Source organism: Pseudophryne corroboree, chromosome 7 (genome assembly GCF_028390025.1).
Source record: "Pseudophryne corroboree isolate aPseCor3 chromosome 7, aPseCor3.hap2, whole genome shotgun sequence".
In the NCBI taxonomy this organism is placed as follows: domain Eukaryota; kingdom Metazoa; phylum Chordata; class Amphibia; order Anura; family Myobatrachidae; genus Pseudophryne; species Pseudophryne corroboree.
In genome coordinates, this window is record NC_086450.1 from 184,415,872 (window position 1) to 184,433,213 (window position 17,342).

Genomic DNA, 17,342 nt, shown 5'->3' on the forward strand with positions numbered 1-17,342 from the left:
ATGACCGTGAGTGCCGCCGCCATTACAACCTTCTCGATATTTACATCAGAGGGCACCGGGCAACTACTTTTATACACAGTTTGGAGTGCCGGACATCCAAATAGATAGATATATATATATATGCAATAAGCCCCGGTACTCCGGTCAGTCAGTTACTTGCTCTGGTGTCCTCCAAGTGGGTGATGACTCTCACACACATGCAGTCCATAGATTGGACGGCACTCAGAGACTGGACATTGGTGAATGCAAAAAACCTGCAGGGTGTGTTTATTCAAATGGTGATGTTACGGGGACTTGCCTTCTTCAGACAAAAATACAGTTCAAAGCGCGACAATAAATACAAGCCGGCGGGATCACGGACCACACTGCGGGAGGAACGGGAGGGGAGTAAGTTGTATTTTTGTCTGAAGAAGGGGACAAGTCCCCAAAACGTTCACAATTTGATTAAACACACCTTGCAGGATTTTGTGCATTGTGTGTGTGTGTGTGTGTGTGTGTGTGTGTGTGTGTGTGTGTGTATATATATATATATATATATACAGTCCATAGATAGATAGATAGATAGATAGATAGATAGATAGATAGATAGATAGATAGATAGATACTGTACAGTGACAGATCCAAGAGCAATTAGATAGATAGATAGATAGATAGATAGATAGATAGATAGATAGATAGATAGATAGATAGATAGATAGATAGATAGGGATAATCACACAGAAAAACAAACTCACTCAGTTGAAGTTCCTGCTGTGTGGACAGTTCCTGATGTGAAGAAGTTCCTGATGTGGACACTGTTAGCTGAGGCAGCAGTGATGCTAACATATGCTACTACACACAGGGTCTCGGGCTGTCTATCTCTCGTTCCTTCAGGCAGGTGAGATGGCTCTATGGAGATGGGGGCATCTAGTGGCTCCTCGCAGTACTGCAGTCAGTAGTAAGAAGCTCTCTGCTCCCGGGGCCATCACTTGCTCTTTACGTCCGACCCTTCCAACTCCCCCTCTCCTCCCGCTGGCGGCATGGGTGGACTAGAAGAGCCGCGCCTCATGCTGCCAGCTCCGCTGTCTGCCACAGTGTGACAGGCGTAGCGGCAGCCGATAGCAACAGCAAAGGGATGCAGAGCAGGGAGAGCGCCACTCATGCATGGCGTCTCCCTGCTTTGCATCCCTTTGCTGAGCGGGTTCCGCCGGAACTGGTCCCAATACAAAACTATAAATGCAGCTCAAGATACTTTGCAGTAGTTGAGTGTGTGGATGATTTATAGCAGAACCATGTATCACATAGTAGTGTAAATATCATCAGAGCATTACAATAACTTACCATCACGTTCACACTCAGATTCTGCGCTGGACACTACAGCAACCGCTTTAGCATTTTTTGCTGTAGTCAAAGCTGCGACTTTGTGATAGTGGGCCCGATTCTGATGTGGACACTGTTAGCTGAGGCAGCAGTGATGCTAACATATGCTACTGCACCAGGAGGAGACTGGTGTAAATAGACGCCTCCTTTATGCAAGTGGGATCCGCTGCTGCAGCTGAGGATGCAGCATCAGATCGCTGTGCCGGACCAATGGTCATCTGCATAACTTACAGGTTACACAGATTGACCGCCGTGGCTCCGTATACAAAGTCAGGAAATCTTCTGCGGAAGACACAGACCCTGGCCTCTGGGCCACTCCCTCCCTGCCCCCAAATGCTGGACAGTCACAGTCTGATTGACAGACTGCGTCTGTCTGGCACTGCAAGTGTGTTCGCAGGACTCGTTTTGCACATGCGAAGAACGGGTCCTGCACATGAAATGCATACTATATCCCGGCGGTCGGGATGACAGTGGTTGCATAACCGACCGCAACATCCCGACATTATAGATCCCGACATCGGATGAGGTAAGTATTTTTACCCCTCCCCCATCACCTGCCCTAACCTTGGGGGGTGGAGGCTATGGCTAACACCCCCTAGTGACTAACTCTTACCCTCCCAGGTACCTAACCCTAAACCCCCCTCTCTCGGACCCTAACCCTAATTTGTACCCCAATACTCACCTTTGGGATGTCAGCTGCTGATGATCCGGTGTCAGCCTCCTGAGTGGTGTCCGGATTCCAGCGTCAGTCACCTGACCACCAGCATCCCAACAGCTGGGATGCTAAACGAATCCCCTGAACATACGTAAGTTACCCACCATCTGATTTGCACATAAGCCATCAGATTTGCGTACAAATCCGAATCAATCCCGATGCTAGTTTCATTCCTACCCCTGGTGTACAAGCGTGCGTCTGAATGTGCAAGGACTGAGACGCCCACTTTAGCATCTATAGATTCTGTAATACCGCTTGGTGCGTCTTTAGCAATTTAGCGGCTGTGTATGCAACCACTCAGCAATATAATGGACCATTTTCATACTTCTGAATAGCCACCACCCAGTCACATTTGAGGCCATACTCAGATGGATATCCGCACATTTCATATGGCTGGCTGGTGCAAGTTTCAGTAGTGCGACTGATGGTCTAAAGACGCACTAAGCGGTATTACTGCATGCATAGATGCTCGATGTGGGCACTTCAGTCCTTGCACATTTATAGACACAAATGAATGTAACATCAGGAAAGGGCAGCATTAATTTAAAAACACAGACTGGCAACCAACAAAAGATGGTGCCCAGTCTGCCTCTCAATCAGCCCCATTGCATTTTAAATTGAGATCAAAAAGCTAAATTTTAGTCTAATCTGACCACATAACCTTGCACCTTGCTGGATCGCTCTGATGTTTCTCAAGATTTGCTTAGATGTGTTTTTTCTTCAGTAATGACTTTCTATCCACCCTACGCATAGGCGTGCGCAGCACATTTTATTAGGGGGTGCTCTGTTGGAGGGGTGTGTCTAGCACCGCCTTTTGGGCGTGTCTAGCACCATCTATTGACGGTCAACGCAATATAAAATATCCACCCTTGTACCAATCCTAATAAAGCAGATACATTGTCAGATGTTGTGGTGTGCACCAAATAAACACCCCTGATGGCACTCATTGCAATTACACTGCTCCTCCTCAGCCTGGTCTGGCTCCCCCTCTCTTTCCTCTGCAAGCTGACAGTAGCAGACTAGTACTGCTGCTGCTGGAAAAACGAGTGACGTGTCAATGCTGCTGCCAACCGCCTGCCAGTATTGAATTTGTCTTCCTAAGAGGAACGCTGGCTGCATGCTGATCCTCATCAGTGGCTGGCGTTGGCATAACATAGAAGGAGAGAGGTGGGCATGTGACGGGTGGGCGTGCGAGCAGCATGACGTCATCAAGTCACATCATGCTGTTTTTGTACATGGAGGTGGAGCCGGGAGTTTGAAAGCCGGTGGCAGTGGTACCCTTGATGAACCCAGGCGTCCGGTCAGTAATGCAGTCCTGACAGGGTGCAGCGCAGAGGGGACAGTAATCAGCCTGCTCAGCGGTCGCTGCATCAGCCATGAGAGATCGGGGTGCCAGACATTAGGGGGTGCCTGTCACCCCCCCTGCGCACACCTATGACCCTACGTCTCAGCCATTGAACTTTGTACAGTACCTCCTTCAAAATGATAGTTGCCGCTCTGTGGCTCCTCTCGCAAGTCTCCTTCTTGCTCTGACATTGAGTTTTGGGGATTTCCTTGTGCCTGGGTGGTACAATGCAGCTTCCATTTCCTCAGAATTGATCCAGCAATGCTCACTGGGATATCTAGGCTATTGGATATTATTTTGTAGCTTTTTTCTGTTTTGTACATTTTCTTAGGATGCTCTTCGGTCTTCAGTTTCCCAGCTTTCCTTCAGATTCACAATATGATCAATGTTATTTTATCCATAAAAACTGACCCCTTATATTGATTCACAGCAGAGGCTAATTGAAAGCCAATTGTTAGGGCAATATGCTGTACTTCATTGGTGTAAACCTGGAGCTTCCACAGCACAGAGGCTGAATACTTATGCAAGGAACATTTTTCAGAATTTATTTCATTGTTTTTTTTAGACAATTAATTATGAGTTTGGAAATTTACTTTCAGATCCTACTGGTTGCCAATAAAAATACTGTCTGTAACAATCTATGTAAGTATCATTTGTAAACAGATAAATCTGTTGACTTTTTGGGGGGTCCAATGCTTTTGTATATGCCATAGACTTAGTCTTGTATTATTATTATTTCCCATGCTGTGGGATGCAGTGTTTATTTTACACTCAACATGTTCCTATGATGTGTAGCTATAGCGGACTAGACTAAAGAAGCAGATGGGAAATTGATACAGTTGGCTTCAAATGTAGAATTATTTGCATTTGAGATCTATTCACAGAAGTATGAAGACCTAGGAATGTCTGCGGGAAGGCAGCCTTAAATCATCTTCTTCAATACTGATGTACCCAAGTGGGGTTCCAGCAAGTCTGGTGCTTGAGGTTGGAACTGATATGGCAACCCCCTTCTCCCCTTATACAAATTATCATAACCAATAAGCTTTCTGTGTTTTACATGCAAATATTAATACCATAATATCTGTTAATCAGCACTAATTTAAGCTTCTGGATCAAGAAAACTGACAATTATAAATTAATGACCTTTATTTGTCTGAGACAGCTGCCTTATTATAGGCACACTTCCATTTGAATTGGACTACCAAAATATATCTGCTATCTAATGAGCTGTTACACACGGGTATGCAACCAATCATTTCAAAAGGATCTAGTGACATCACAGGTACAGTAAAAAGGGCCTCATTGATGCAGCAGTGGTGTCACCGGGTCCGAAGGCGCATGTGACCAAAACAAGCATGTCCTCACGGGAAGGTGGCACAGCTTCACGCATGCCACCATTTTCATCACTCTGGGGGCATGTCCAGCATTCCTTTCCCCAGGGACTCTGCCTGCACTTCTGGCTCCTCCTTAGTTACAGGAGCCGTGCGCTACACAATAATGGCATAGTGCAGCCCCAGGCTACCTGTCACTGAGGAAGAGCTGTTATTTTGGTGTCACCTCCTGGGAGGGTGGCACCCGGGTGCTGTCTGCTCTGCCCTAGTGATGCATTGCATAAATAAATTGCTTATGTCACATCCCACATAAGATCATATTGTAGAAAGTTTACTAATTCAACATCCGTGTAACTCAGGGTATTGTCTTATATTATAACCAGGACTGCCGCATACAGGAAACCTACAGGGCCCCCCTTTTGTCCTATTCTTTTCCCACATCCTCTGCCTTTTGCATACTCCCCAGCCATCCCAGTTTTGGCAGGACTGTCCTGCTTATCGGAACACTGTCCCGTCACCCCGGCCGACAGATAGATACATTCTTTTGTGGTATCGATATCTGTGTGCATGCGCAGTCAACAGTTTCTTTCTCTGGAACATGTGCAGTATGCTGAAATATAGGAGATGCGTCCGTAGCTACGGAGATCTCACGCATGCCCAGTAGAACTGGCTGGGTGGAGAGACACGGTGCATTACCACTTGGCTGATGTGCTGTGGGCTGTGACAGGGGTCACCGGAGTTTTCACTCCCCCACTCCAGCAGACAAGATGGTAATACATCTCATTGGTATACAGGCGAAGCAGGAAGTGCTATAGCGGCACAATATGTGCTGCATAATACATCTCCCCCACAGTCACTTACCATCCCAATGCTATGTAACATCAATCACACACTGCCCCTGCTCTGCCTCTGAACTTCCATTGGGACCGAACTGCCTAGGGGACCCTAGTGCTGTCCCGGAGGCTAGATCGCATGCACAGATCTCTGGGAAATTGTCGCTGCGGCCATTTTCCCAGTGATTTTCCTACTTTGCATGCACAAAACACTTGGAAAATGGCGTTGCATCATTTTGCCAGTAATTTCTGCAGCGCTTCTGCTTCACCACTGAACTCCAGAGGGTAAATATCACAAATAATAGGTGCAGGGTGTGTGGTGAGGGCCCCCTGGACCCCATATGCACCGCACACACTGCACCCATTATAAATACGCCAGTGTGTATAGCATACCCCCTGGAGATTCTAGCTATCGAGACTTGGACGTATTCTTAGATATGCTTCTTCGGAGGTGGAACTTTTGCGGGTACTGGAGTCCTGGCATAAAGATAGGTATTCAAGTTCACATCAGCAGCTGCATCCAGCTGCTTCTCATTGCTTCCAGCTGGGTACACTAGACTAGAGCGATGTAGGCACAAAATGCCATTTCGTAACAACATTTTGTCTACATCTCTCAGTGTGTATGCATGATTGCGCGCTCCTGCGGTCGCTAGCGGTGGACGCTTTGTTCTATGTGCTGCACAAAAAAGCAAGCGTTGTCGCTAGCGTCCTGTATTATACTAATGGAGGGCGGAACATGTTTGTTCCGTCCTTCATTAGCATCGCCCCAGTGTGTACACACAATCTAGGGCTGACGGGGATTCGTTCCGACATCGGAACGTATCTCCGTTGCATTAGTGTGTACCCATCTTAAAAAAGGTATACAGACTAATAGTGCATGCTAATAGTTATTTATTGATTAGCTTTGCGGTTAAATTATGTCAGGTTGCAGCCAACTATTTGAAAAAGTGCAAGAAATAAAATTCTCTTTTGATTTTCAAAGTGGAAACAACGAATGTGTAGGTGTTGGTATATAATTGCATTTTACATGGAAATTGCAACTCTTGCATTTATAAATATTATTAATATTACTAATACTGTCAACCACATATCTACCCTATAGTTCTGAGCAATTATACGCATTTCTATGCCAGCTGCTGAGTTTTGAATTGAATGTATCTTGACATATACTTAAATCTGCAAGTTTTTGCTGCATCATTTTTAGGTGTATGTTTGGGGCGGAATATGATTCAAACTGTGCAGTCTAACTGGTTACAAAAAACTCCCGTAAAGGCTTCTGTATTAAACTGAAATGATACAAAAGTGGGTAAATATGGCACAAATGTAAAATCACACAAGACAGGTGCAGCACATTGCTACTGTCCTCGGATTCTATGGTAAAAGGCCCGGGTTTGTGAGTGTTATTTGATTTTTCTTTTTTTACAATAATAACTATTTTAGTGTTTAACAGAAAGGCACAACTATTGGCAGACAGGACCAAGCTTTTGTAGATGCCAGCGAGAAAGGTTTATACAAGCCTCGCAGGGACACAGGTCATGCAAAAACTCTCTGCAATGATTTATTCCTGCTGCCAAAGGAAAACAAAAATACAATATATCCAGCACACAGAACAAGAGAAGTGGGACTGGGCAGTTATCATTACATGTAAAAAAACAACAGATACTGAGAATGAATCTATCATAATGTTACACTACAAAATAGTCTATTTGCATTCAGTACAGATACACTAAGTGGTTCTGTGCATTAGACAACTTACTGACAGATAATGAGAATTACTCCCAGCCTGTGGAACAGAAGGAACTCTCCCTTTGGGAAGCAGTCAGGATCCCGGCTGTCGGTATCCCGGCAGTCATAATACCGACGCTGGAATATCGACCCTATTCTGAATGCCGATATCGCCATCCAGAATGGGTACACCATCTCGGTGCCAGAATACCAGCATCCAGAATGGGTACACCATCACGTCGCCGGACTACAGACAGCTGCAATCCCAAACGAGAAGAGACCGTAGCGCAAGGCAGGTAAGCCACGCGCAGGGAAGGGGGGTGGTGGTTAGGTTTAGGCTGTGGGGCTGACGGTTGCTAGGGTTTAGGCTGCGTCCCAGGGGGTTAGGCTGCGGGGAAGAGGGGTTAGGTACCCCCCTCGGAGGGTTAGGGTTAGGCTGGGGGGTGGGTTAGGTTTAGGCAGCGGGGACAGGGAGTTAGGTTTAGGCACCTACGAGGGGTGGTTAGGGTTAGGCACCAAGGGGGGAGCTTAAGGTTAAGCTGCAGGGTGGGTGGGTAGGGGGTTGGTTAGAGGGGAGAACCCCCCTTACTCACGCTTGTTGGCTTCGTAACAATCGCTATCCCGGCGTCAGTATTTCGATCCCAGACGTCAGTAACTCATACTGCTCCCCTCCCTTTGTACAGCATAAACACAATTACAGCTTTCAAGAGCAAGAGGTGATGTTGGCTGCTATTTGCAGCATAAAGAACAAGTACTGAGAATTGCACCTACACAGAGCCGTCTTAACAGCAGTGTAGGCCCCTGGGCACAGCAATGCACTGGGGCCCCTACCCTTCCTCCAGCAGTAGGGATGTGGGGATGCTGGCAGTGGCAGCTTTGATGTCCTGCGGGCGGTAGGGGGTGTTCTATCTTTCGCTCAGCATGTAGGACCTGGAGAAATAATTTCTGCTAATTACTCCTTTACTGCACAGATGGGCCAGGAAGGAGAACACTAAACTGTACAAGGGGACATTGGGCTGAATGAAAGGGCCCTGGTACATGACTTCCAGGGTAGTAGGGAATGTTTAATACGTAGGGGACGGGTCGATAGTGGAGTGGGCTTAATATTCATAATTTTCTTAGCTTTGAATTGGATAAAAAGCTAGACCGTCCCACCTTGCAGTGGGTGTTGGGGACTTGGGGATCAGAGTTCAGGAGCCAGAGTAATTTACCAATGAAAATTTAAAACTGCATATTGGACGTGTGGAGCTGGAGCAGGGACCAGCTGCTGGAAGGCTGATATCTCTAGTTCTGGGCATAATATAGACAAGCTGCCAGTGTCCACCGAAAGGGAAGAGTCCCAGCTTTTGGAATATACCCTCATAAAAACTCTAAGTCAGACAGAACCCGAGATATCTGGCTGGGAAGAACAATTATCAGGCTAGGATGGGGACCACTGCTTTGAAGTCGGATATCTCCGGTTCCCCAGGGCCGATTTTAAAAAAGCTGGTACCCCTGGAAAGAGGGGACTCTCAGCTATCAGCCTAGGACCCTTTTACTCCTGGGGCCCTTGGGCAAGAGCCCATTGAGCCCATACGAAAAGACGGCCCTGCACCTACAGTATTATACAAACAAGGAGTAGTACTGCTGGCTGTGCTATTAGAATTGCATTGTCTGTTTAGTAAATAACTCATCAAATGTAACAGCTGCTTCACACAATCATTTTTCACAAATATGAACCCATCCTATTATTATACACAGACCACTTTCCTATATGACAGCAAAAGGATTCAGTACACCTATTTCATTTGTACAGCTGTCAGGAAAGCAAGCAAAAAAACAAACAGAAAAACAACAAAAATAAAAAAATGTTGGTACGAGGGAAGGATAGGGTTAAAAATGACAATATACTAAAGACATATCTCATTGTTCCATGTTCCCCAGTGGCACTGAACAGGTTAACTCAGTGGCTAGCTTAATTGATTATAGGTATCAGCAGAACTTGCTGACCCATGGCTACCCTCCTGGGTTTATCCAGCGCAAATCAGCCCAGGGATATTAACTCTGCTGTTCCCCTCGCGTTACACTCGGCTGGTACCAGCGCTTGCCTCGCAGAGAGAAGTGCAGATTTCAGCAGCATCCGCTCCAGCGAATAGCTCACTCTCCACACAGACCCCGGGGAGCTGCATGAGGGGAATTTCTTTCTCTGAGTATATTTTCTTTCATTTATTCTTTTTTGTTGTTGTTACTTCCGTTAGCTCCAGATGGACTATTCTCTTTCAACTCTGCACTCCTGTTTGCAGAACAGATCTTCCATCAAACAGTTTAATATTGCTTATTTTAAAGTGTGCTTTCTGTAAAAATGGAATAATTTATAATAGAGTGCTAGTTCTTATTTCCGACATCCTTTATTAAATTAGGCAGCGAGGTGCAAATTTACCACGCTCCATTTGTACTCAAGCCAGATTCAGGCTTGTCTAATAAAGCAATACAAAAGCTAAGTGCAAACATGTTAATAATAATTCTGAGCAGCGGCACATATTAATAGCTGCGCACTGTAAGTGTGATCAGTATCCTCAGCACCCTTACCTGTTTGTAAATAACTCTTGCAATGTATATATATATATATATATATATATATATATATATTCCATTTGAAAAAAGCACTCACCAGGGTCTTTGCAACTGAGAGACCGTTTAATTACTCACAAATACAAGTCAGTTGATGTTTCAGTCATGGAAAATGACCGAGATCAGGACGTATCTCATAGAAACCACCAAGCAGAAACATATACCCTAGATATCGCCTGTTGAGGAACATTGAGTCTGCAAAGGCAGCTGGATATCAATACATATAATAAAAATGTAAGGGTTGTGTCTGTACATAGCAATTTTTTTTAGAAATATACTTATAGGGACTGTTTATGAACTATGGAGACAGAAAAAAAATTGGGGGGAATTTTTGTCTGTCTGGTTGTTCCGGCATCACACAAAAACTACTGGGTGAATTTGGATGACGTGTTCACTATTGTATAGCATTATGATCTAGAAATAAACTGAAGTACACGCTCATTGTGGCTACATATTGCCATGTTCGCGCCTTGTTAGGTGCGACCGCGTGCACGTCTGGAGCATGTCAATTGGCGCAGCCTGGCACGGCTAAGTGCGGGCACGCCTAGCCGCGCCAAGAGTGCCCGATTGGCGCAGATGTAACCACGATAAGAGCGGCTACATCTGTATGTATGATTTCGATGTGACATCAGGGAGAGGAGCAATAAAGGAAAAGCCAGACACTTAACACTCGGTACGTGTAGTGTGCAGGCTCCTTAAATCCAAAATGACTATGTGTATATAAATATATATATATATATATATATACAGCAATTAAAGAAAGAGGCGGCACTCGGAGACTGTGCAATCAATGTGTATTGAAAAAAAGTGCCATCAACGTTTCGGGGACCAGTTCCCCTTCTTGAGGATAAAGTGACAGTGCATAAAACAGTGTTTAAATACCATTCCCCGTACTCACCACCCTCCACGTGCATACAATCTTCCCAGCGTTTCCAGCTGGTCGCTGGGAAGATTGTATGCACGTGGAGGGTGCATTGATTGCACAGTCTCCGAGTGCCGCCTCTTTCTTTAATTGCTGTCTATACCGGAGGGAGACCCCCGGAGGGGGAGGGCTCAGGAGCGAGACGTATCCCGCTGTGGATAAGGAGAGTGCCGGGGTAACTGCACAGTGCACATGTATATATATATATATATATATATATATCTAGATTTATACACTGTACAGTACAGTACATATATTGCACAACCAAAAAATGCAATGCTCAAGGCTGCAGGCGTAGATCTCAGGACCAGCTGCTTCGCCCATGGGTTACATGGCTTGCTCACGAGTTAGTAGCCCTAAGCATATTTTTGTGTTAATCCCTGAAGGAAAAACTGCAAACATTGTTTACAAAGACATTTTGTGATCAATGTGAAAAAGCGCGCAGTTGGTAGCAAAATGGCAATTACATACACAAAGCAGTACATATCAATAGAACCACATCGGCAGCATACTGTATGTACCTAGTTTACGACAAGGCATCAGCATTCATTTGTAAACCCTCAATCAGGTGCAAAACATACGTTTTCTGTTGGGCATATGTATACATAACCGCTGGCCTGTATGAGCCTCATTTGCCTGAACAAACCATTGGCCTAGGTGAGAATGCACCTATACAGTCATATTCTTCTGTGCAAACGTGACTTATGTTACTCATATGCCACACATTCGCTTTTTGAGCATATACAAAGAGAACTCGTGCTACTGTATGCAAGATTACGTACTTCCACTCTGCATCAGCCTGTAGTCTCTGAAATGCAAATATAGATATAGTGAGTACATATTATACAAGGCACAGCTCAGGGGAGTGCACAATGTCTAACATGACTGTGTTCACTGAATATGGTTATAATGTCACAAATATTAACTTGTACAAGAGAAGATAGTACAGGATAGTTTATCTTATATGCATTCTAAGGAACTAATCTTTAAAAAAAAAAAATGAAGAAAGGGTAATGTTTGCCCTTGTCACTATTTATGAATACTGACCGACTGTATAAGCGCAGCTTCTATTATACTGTACATAAGATTAAACGCTATCTGTTCTTATTCTTTGAGCTTGGTATGTTAATATTTATGACATTATTACCATATTCAGTGAGCAACTCATGGTAGACACCGGTGTACGCTGAGATCCCCCTGGACTGCACCATATATAATATTCATGCACCCGCCCAGCAGCAGGATGTCTGGAAATTCTGTTTGGTGTAATATATCATTACCTGTTTGCCATGCTACATATAACTTTCTGTACCTGTATAACTTGTCTGTAAATTAACAAATAGATATTATTATTGGTGGACAGCCTTCTGGAACAGCTGAAGAAGTTTTCCGCATCATAGGATTAAATCTGCTTTGTTCTACTATGTACACAATATGGTTTTTTTGGGGGGGGGTTCAAACATTGCTCTATAAGGGGCAGATGTACTGTATATCATTAGCTGTTTTTAAGCGAGTTTAAATTTAGATTCAGATATATTTAGATTCACTGTAATCATTTTTATGCAGAATGTACTAAAGGGATTTTGAATTCGAAAAAGAGTTTCTGTTACAATTGTTGCTTCATTTTTGTCATGTTGCCTCTTATGTGCGACTAGTTTTCTGAAAGCCTCATTTGTCAAATAAATGAATTTAATACAGAGAAAGAGAATATCTGTTACACTGGGAAGTTTATGCACAATATAAAGTGCAAGTTTACCCTATTATCCAATAACACCGTATTGATAGAATAATGTTTCAGGGCTGCTACCACAGGGTATAGATAACTGAATTCAACAAAAAGAAAGAGGAAAGGGGTTTGTATTTGGTGCACAATTATGGTACAGTCTAACTTTTATTGTGTTTATTTTAAAAAAAACCTCATTAATTCATTATTTATTAAAATAAACGCAGTATATGTGAGATTCCCACCAGCAGCCACTAGATGGCGTTGAATGGAGCTATTCAAATGTAGCTCTGTTCCGGCGAGATTGGCTGGCGGTGTCTACATTTCACCTCGCACCTGCCGGTGGTGGCGAGCTGAAATGTGTGAAAAGTGAGTTTAGTTGGGTTTAGCCGCTTTACGATCAACGCAATAGGAAACATCAATTGTATATTGCCCCCTGCGATCGTGGGGGATAACATTTGAATTCCCTCCATTGATGGAAGCAGCAATAAAAGGCCTATAGCCCTTGAGAAATATGCCTGCAAGTATTTAGTAAAACATGCAGAAGGCAGTACATTAATACCTCCCAACCATCCCGATTTCAGCGGGACAGTCCCATTTTTCATGCTCTGTCCCGTGATTTCGGATATGATTTCGGAATGTTGGAGGTATGTACTGTACATATGTTAATGTAGTTTGAAAGTGTAAATCCAAGCTCAGAAGCAGCTGTTTACCTCAATGTTCTGTTTTCTACTTTCGCCGACTGAGATACTCTTAGATGTTTGATTCACATAATAATAGTCATTTTATGGATTGTCTGTGTTTTTAAGTTATGCAATTTAGCAGTAGCAGCAGCTTTGTCCTAGGCATTGCATAACCAGGGAGAGGAATACAGTGGCAGCAGGTTAACCCCTTGTGTGTGATTCCTGGCAATCTGAGTGCTTAGTCACAGCGAGGGTGGCACTTACACCAGCATCCTTCACTACTGAGTGACTAAAAAAGCAGCAGCCGGCCGGGTGCGGGTGTGTTTCGGACGTACCCTGTTGGATACAACGATATCTGCGTTTGTGTACTAGCAGCATCAAATTAATGAGAATATGGTAGTGTGGGATGTGAGCGTAAAGCAACATGCATGGAAAATATGAATTTGCACGGTCAGCCACGCTAAGCGGTGCAGCGTATAGCATGGTCAGCTGTCAGCTGCAGAGGAGGACAAATGGGAGCTGCATATAATATGTGTTAATTGTTTTTTGTCGTGGGGTAGGGGTATGGTCAGGCCTCACAGAATTGCCCACGGCTCCCTGGATATCTGAGCCCTTCTCAGCTCTCAGCAGTCCAGCAACTGTACTTTTTCCTAAAGCATCCACCCATAAGCACAGACCTATGCCTAAAGCATCATCTGGGACACATAGGCATAGAGCTACTATGCAGGGGCGTATCTAGAGAGGAGGAGGCCCGTGTGCAGGCTCCGTCAGGCCCCCCCCCCCCCTCTCTAGCCTGCGGCAGCGCTGTGACTCTGTGCACTAGGGTTCATAGGGAACCCTAGTGCTGTCCCAGAGTCTAGAGTGTATGCGCAGATCTCCAGAAAAATGCCGCAGAAGCCATTTTCCCAAGGATTTTTTTCTACTGTGCATGCACAAAACACCGGGAAAATGACACTGCACCATTTTCCCATGATTCCTGCAGCGCTGCTGCTTCGCCGCAGGACTCCGGAGGGTAAGTATTGCAAATAATGGGTGCAGGGTGTGCAGTGAGGGACCCCGGGGGCCCGTGTCCACCGCACACACTGCACCCATTATCATTATTGCCTAGCCTTAGATCCCTCTACCACTCACATGCACAGTACCTAATGTACCTACTGTATTTTTATATCATCCTCTGTTAAGACTGGGCGTACCATTTCACTTCTGTAGTTTCCTACAAGTATATGATTTTATTAAATAGCACGTTTATGGCAGTGATTCCACAATGATCATGAATAATGAAGAATGCTGTTGAGTACATGCCGACTACATTTACACAATCTTACAGAGCATGCTGTTCACGCATCATTAAAGATGGCCAAATAAAGATAAAATGAATGACTGTATGTTATATCTCTTAGGAGTCCAGTAATAAAATCTCAGCCATTGATAAGTTATTTTTTTCACAGAGCGTACTATCCTAAAGAAAGTATATGTCCATGGCTAATTCAAAATGAGGAGCGACCATTTTCATATTGGAGCATAATTTTTGTAAGACTTGCTGTTTAATGGCAGAGGTTATGTTCCATCAATCACATCTCTGCCATAGTCCCTGTGTCTTTCAGATGATCCCGCTGAGCTGGAGAGCGAACACAATCAGATGTCTCCCTAGCCAGCCACTTACCTGAAGAGATTTGGCTAAACTCTTTGCAAGAACGTCACGTTTTCCTGCTTATCACATCTCTTCTCCACTCTACCCTCAGCTGTGAGAGCAGCACAGACCCCTCCATATGTACATCTACATGTACAAGCCCAGCTGTATTATAGCAGCATGATAGCATCACTGTGGTGACGGCTGAGACGTGACTGGAGTACAATGCAGATCTCTTTCTGATAACTTTTCTCACCAACAATGTGTCTGTGGGAACATTCTATACGTTTGCAAGATTGTGAGTCTTAGAAAATGAGAGCATAGTAGAGATGAGTTCTGGGATGTCTTGAAATTTTGTAAAAACACTTTCACGACACATAGCCAGCTGCATGATTTACCGGGAAGATCCCACCTTCAAAACCGATATCTCTGTATATGCCTAACACATATATAGGACCTGTTGCAGCATTGGATTTACTAATCTATTTAGTTACTGGCTCGAAATATTCATACAAATTTTGCGTATACTGACACATCTCCTTGTATAGCATATAAACTTGGTCTGATGCAAGTCATCATCATCAATAAGTACTTGTACCCATCCTGTGCTAGTTGCAAAAGATACAATTCCAAACAGGTGCATATCTGCTTGCATCCAACTCTGCATAGAAAGCACTTGAATGAACATGCCCTCCCTGCTCTCTGCCCGGCACCCGTGCTGGCTCCGCTCTCTGACCTCCCAGCAGCCACTGCAGCCTCCCAGAAGCCCAGATGCCGAAGCATGTGCAGATGGGACCTGTCGGCTGACTCCAACATGCAGAGGAGGACTGCAGGAGAAGAAGTCATCACTAGAGCCCTGGATACGGATTCGCATTGGTGGAAGGGTAAGTATACATGAATTGCTACTGACCTAAGCTATATATCGCATCGAACTGATGCGATTTATAGTGATAAGTAACAATTCTCTTAACGCTTTCGACATGAATAGACCACATAGGGGGCGGGATGTACTAAAGGGAAAATGCGGTAAAACACCGGTTTTCGGGGGTTTTACCGCATTTTCATATGTACTAAAACCCCACCACTGGGTTTACGCCGCCGGGGGTATCGCCATCTTTTGATGGCGACACCCCATAGAAGCCTATGGGCTTCTTACCGCCGCCGACCCGCGCCGCTCACGATGACCTCTCTACCCCCGGATCCCTTCCTCCTTCTCCCCCGCAGCACAGCCTTGTCTCCGCAGAGGGGAGAAGGAGGATCACGGGGACTCCCTGCACGTCACCACCCGGGGCTGGGAGGTGACGGAAGCCGCCACAAACCTTGTCCTGCGGACCATCACTGATCACAGGACACCCCTGGCATCGCTCTGTAATACTAATCGCATATGTTAGTACATATGCGATTAGCATCATTGCGTTGACCAGCGATGACCCGCGATCAGTGACAGTACATCCCGCCCAGGGGGAGAAGTTACCCATAGCAACCAATTAGATTCTATCATTTTATAGAATGTAAATGATAAATGCTAGCTAGAAGCTGATTGGCTACTTTGGATTACTTCTTTATTTGTCAGCTTGTTTACTCTTTAGAAGGTTTGATACATCTCCCCCATGTCATGTTTCAAGTGTTAAAGGCACATGGGTGGTCATTCCGAGTTGATCGCAGCAGGAATTTTGTTAGCAGTTGAGCAAAACCATGTGCACTGCAGGGGAGGCAGATATAACATGTGCAGAGAGAGTTAGATTTGGGTGGGGTGTGTTCAAACTGGAATCTAGATTGCAGTGTAAGAATAAAGCAACCAGTATTTACCCTGCACAGAAACAAAATAACCCACCCAAATCTAACTCTCTCTGCAAATGTTATATCTGTCCCCCCTGCAGTGCACATGGTTTTGCCCAATTGCTAACAAACTTGGTGCTGCGATCAACTCAGAATTACCCCCTATGGTTGGTTAACAGACTAGTAAGCCACATTTCCTCACAGGCTCTGTTATCAACCATTGCTTTCAGTGCTGTTGCTTTTTTTCAATGTTATTGATTTGGAATCACTATAGCTCTGATGCAGAGCTGGAAGTAAATTGGGCGTGCAGCCATAAAATAATGTTTGTGTTTATGTTCGTCCATGCACACATCTTGCAAAATACACCTGCATCTGCGTGTATAGTATACTGTACATGCCTAATTAGGCATAGTACATGTAGAGCACAGTGAAGAATTGTAAGATATTAAAATTGACAAATGATGGGACATATTTTTCATTAGCAGCCCCAATCTTGACGATAAGAAGACAAATACCACAATACTCAGTGCTTGGAATTATTAACTTAATGCTAAGTCGTGCCAGTCTCAGCAGATGCGCACGTGAGTGAACCGTGTGTAGGCTTCAGCCTCACTGACAGTAAGCCGTATTTTATATGTCACGCTTTAATCAGTAATAGGGCGCCAGTGTCACACGGTGCCGATTTAT

At 44.7% G+C, this 17,342-nt stretch overlaps 1 protein-coding gene and 1 long non-coding RNA gene across 2 annotated transcripts in view; one reads left to right on the plus strand and one right to left on the minus strand.

The window, feature by feature from the left end:
- The window catches only part of LOC134944920 (uncharacterized), a 205,438-nt gene extending 204,348 nt beyond the window's left edge, over nucleotides 1–1,090 (minus strand). The window contains exon 1 of the long non-coding RNA XR_010181989.1: nucleotides 735–1,090. This is a non-coding gene — a long non-coding RNA (uncharacterized LOC134944920). The remainder of the gene's footprint in view (nucleotides 1–734) is intronic.
- ASIC4 (acid sensing ion channel subunit family member 4) overlaps nucleotides 1–17,342 on the plus strand; it is a 702,581-nt gene that overhangs the window by 4,715 nt on the left and 680,524 nt on the right. The gene's annotated exons all lie outside the window — the stretch shown is intronic.